The sequence below is a fragment of the Hyperolius riggenbachi genome, chromosome 8, assembly GCF_040937935.1.
Source record: "Hyperolius riggenbachi isolate aHypRig1 chromosome 8, aHypRig1.pri, whole genome shotgun sequence".
Lineage (NCBI taxonomy): Eukaryota > Metazoa > Chordata > Amphibia > Anura > Hyperoliidae > Hyperolius > Hyperolius riggenbachi.
This window is the reverse complement of record NC_090653.1, coordinates 84,220,872-84,225,457: the sequence shown is the minus strand read 5'-3', so window position 1 is coordinate 84,225,457 and position 4,586 is coordinate 84,220,872.

The following is a 4,586-nucleotide window of genomic DNA, read 5'->3' as shown; positions in this document are numbered from 1 at the left end:
GCATGTAGGCACTAGTCTGTTTTTAAGTAGCACTGCTCATTTCCTTGCTATGATTTAGATTGAGATGGGCAGCACGGTGGCGTAGTGGTTAGCTCTCTCGCCTTGCAGCGCTGGGTCCCTGGTTCGAATCCCAGCCAGGGCATTATCTGCAAAGAGTTTGTATGTTCTCTCAGTGTCTGCGTGGTTTTCCTCCGGGCACTCCGGTTTCCTCCCACATTCCAAAAACATACGGATAAGTTAATTGGTTCCCCCTAAAAATTGTCCCTAGACTACAGTACTTACACTACATAGTATACACATATGACAATGGTAGGGATTAGATTGTGAGCTCCTTTGAGGAACAGATAGTGACAAGATATATATATACACTGTACAGCGCTGCGTAATATGTCGGTGCTATATAAATACTAAGTAATAATAATAATAATAATAAAGATAAGTGATGTATTCCTTTAATTCTTCTTCTGTGCCTTGCCATATGCAGATAATATCATCAATGAATCTTTTATGTAGGACCAGGTTCGCACCATAGGGATTGCTGGGAGACCAGATTAAAGTGTCTTCCAGCCAGCCCATATAAAGATTTGCAAAGCTTGGTGCGAACCTGGTCCCCATTGCCATCCCTCTCGTCTGTAAATAAATAGCTCCTAAAAAACTAAAATAATTGGATTTCAAGATAAAATCAATCGATTCAATAATAAAATATTTTTGAATACTTGGCATAAGTGGATCACCTTCCAGAAAATATGCAATTCCCTGGAGTCCTTTATCTTGGGGTATATTGCTGTAAAGGGAAGATACATCTAAGGTGGGAAGCGGGAAAAAAGGGCGCAGGCAGCTAGTGGACAAAAAGGGCGCCGCCATTCACTCTCATAATAATTAACGTTTAATGGGCGCCGAGCAGGAAAAAAGGGCGCCGGAGATAACGTTTACAAACGGCGCCCGGAGATTTTTAATGATTTATAACTGTGCTTGTGGTGATTTACGTTTATAAAATGCACCCGTGCCGAATAACGTTTATAAAAATACTAAACATATTTATCTTATTTAACTAATTAAAACATTATTTAAAGTTTTATCCCTTACTGTTTGTAAAACATTATTATTCACAAAACAAAGCGATAAGTACGTAACGTAAATTGCAATATATTTTTTGCAGCCACAATTAGTAAAACATTATTATCCACATAATAAAGTGATCAGTAAGGGGGGTGGTTAGGGTTAGGCACCACCAGGGGGGTCTTAGGGTTAGGCACCACCAGGGGGGTCTTAGGTTTAGGCACCACCAGGGGGGTTTTAGGTTTAGGCACCACCAGGGGGGTCTTAGGTTTAGGTACCACCAGGGGGGTCTTAGGTTTAGGCACCACCAGGGGGGTCTTAGGGTTAGGCACCACCTGGGGGGTCTTAGGGTTAGGCACCAACCAGGGGGGTCTTAGGGTTAGGCACCACCAGGGGGGTCTTAGGGTTAGGCACCACCAGGGGGGGTCTTAGGGTTAGGCACCACCAGGGGGGTCTAGGGGTTAGGGATAGGTACAGGGAGGGTTCTGTGTGAGAGTAGGCTTAGGTATAGTTTTAGCAACATTTTAGTAATACTTACTAATGTTTTACAACACTTATTATGAACGTAGTCATATTTATATCATCGTTATAAAGAATATTTTCAGATTTTATTATAAGAACAAACCATAAATGAAGGTTATTCACAATAATATACAATTATAACAATTAAACATATGTTATTGTTTTTTTAATACACGTAATTGTAAGTTTAACTTTTGAAACAGGGAAGATTAACGTTTTCACAATTGCCGATTTCATAAACATTATTTAATGATTTATAATTTTGTAAAACATTATTTGTAAACGAAATATAGCACACTATTTTTATAAACGCTATTAATGATTAATTATTAATTAGCGTTTACACCCAGCGCCCTTTTTGTCCGGGCGCCCTTTTTGTACGTACGCTCTAAGGTGACCCATATGTAGTTTGGTTGCGATCTAATCTTTTCTAAAGAAGTAATGGTGTGTGTGGTATCTTTTAAATAAGCTGGCAGTGCCTTTACAAATTTCTGTAGATGTAAATCTATGAGATGAGAGAGATTACACATAATTGAATGAATTCCTGAGATGATCGGGCGTCCTGCGGGTTTAATGGGTCTTTGTGGATCTTTGGCAGGTGGTAAAAGAAAGGGGTTTGTGGTGTTAATACTGTTAAAAATGTTTGTTCATCTTTGGTAAGAACTTTGTTCTTGTAGGCTTCTGATATGAGTATATTGTATTTGCTTAGGAATATCTCAGTGGGGTCCTTACTTAATTTCTTGTAATAGTTGGTGTCATTCAATATTCGTCGGGCCTCCTCTGTGTATGCTGTCCTGTTTTGTATTACCACTCCTCCTCCCTTATCTGCCTCTCTGATTACTATGGTCTTGTTAGATTTTAAGTTTTTCAGTGCCTGATTTTCCTTTTTATTCAGATTAGTCTTAGTGAGAGGTCTATCCTTAAGAGTGTTGATTTCCTTTGAGACTAAGGCTCCGAAGGTTTTTACAAAGTTGCCCCTAAAATTGGTAGGATTGAAATTTGATTTACTTTTTAGGTTTGTACTTATGGGTAAGCTCATGATAGTGGCGAGGGGGTCCTGATCATTGGCTAAATGAGTCTCTATATTGGATTATTCTACAATTATTGCCACTGGGATCTCTTCTTTAATACCACTCCTTTTGAGTTCCTGTGTAATGAAGTATCTCTGTAGAGTGAGTTTCCTTATAAATGTTTGTACATCCACCAATAGATCATATACGTTAGCCGTCATACTTGGGCAGTAGGAGAGGCCTTTTTGTAGGACCTGTGTTTCGCTTCTAGATAGTGTATGGTCAGAAAGGTTAAAGATTTTTGTTTCTTTGGATGCTAATTCAGATCTTTGTTTAGATCTTTGTTCTCTTGCTCTGATGTGTTTTCCTCCTCCTTTTCCTCTTCTTTGTTTACCAGGGTGTTTTTGAAAGACTGTTTGCGTAAATATTGTGTGATCAAGGAGTTCACCAGGATTGGAAGCTTGCAGGGATTTGTTTGCAATTGGTCCTTCTTTCTTTTTTTGGCTATAGTCTTGCCGGGTGTATGGATGGGACTTATCCCTAAAAAAATAGGGGGCACTGTGGTGGATTCTTCTTGGTTTAAAACTTCAACATTTGTATTGACTCTAGGTTCTGAACATGGTGTGGAAATACTGTGTTCTTGGTACAATGGGATTCAATGTGCTACTCTCTGCAAGGGAGCAAATAGCTGTGATTACTGGACTGCAAGGCACAGTATTAGGCAGGTTAGTATAAGAACAATCTGAATCAGATGAAACATTGGAGAGTGTGAGGATAGAAGTTCTATGATTTGTTTCCTGATTTTCAGTATTAGCATTATGGAGTGGTGATATGGGGTCGATTTCAATCTTATCTTTTTCATCTGATCTTTTCCTCCATTGTAGTTCTTTTTGGTGTGTGGTTTGGTGGTAAGTTCCGAGGTGGTTGGTGTTTTGAGTTATAAATGGTTCTAGTTTTTTGGCTGTTGTTGTCCTGTCTAAGTTCCATTCTTTGTTTATAGTTTGGATATTTTGGTTTTACTCTTCTCATTTGAAATCTTGGAGGAGTGGGTTTGTATGTTTGTTTTTCTTTCTTTCTCCAATATGGTCTTTGTGGGAGGGTTTGATGGTCCCACTGAATATGTAATGGTTGGGGTTTTTTTATGGACTATTTGTGCATAGGTGGTATATTGTGACTGTTGTGGGTTAATGTACCGAGGAGGTGCAGGGGGAGTAGAAAGAAGTGGCTTTCTGGATATTGGTGGGTTGGTTATTGGTTATGTTTTAGATATATTATTATTGTTAATGATGGCTGGTAATGGTGTGTCAGAATTTTGATTTTGTGAAGTATAGGTCATGGGGCATTTCCATACTCTTGTAAAGCCATGCTGATCCCGCCTGAATTTGGTTAATTTAGAATGATATGTATCTTTTTCCAGTTGATGTAATCTTTGACTTATTTTTTTGTTCCATTGTTTGTATACATCCTCCATAGAAAACGGTTCCAGTTTGTTTGTACATTGTTGTATTTCCGGTTGAAGTTTTTGTATAATGTCCGTGCGTTTCTTGATGACTTAATCCATTGCTTCTAAGGATTTTAAATCCCAAAAGTTATCCCAATCATCTGTAAAGGTTGTGTCTTCCATGAAGGCGGATTGGATAGTTGATCTTAAACCTCTTGACACTATTTTAGCTTTTTGATACATTTTCATGAAATGAACATCCATATTCTGTTTAATGTCTTTTTCCAAAAGGCTTTCAAGTTTGCGCATTTCACTGATTATTACTGTGGCATTTGCCGGATTTGAGTGTGTATCAGTGGTATTGAACGTTGAGATGAAATCAATATCCAAGGATTCTCTAATTTTCTCTGTGTTGTAGCAGTAGTCCATGTTGATGACAAGGTTGTATTGCCCTCCGCTCTACAGGATCAAATCTGCGACTGTCCAATCTCAGATCAGACAGGGTAGAGTGGCAGCAGGGAGCTCTCATATATACCTGTCCAGGTGCCTGGATC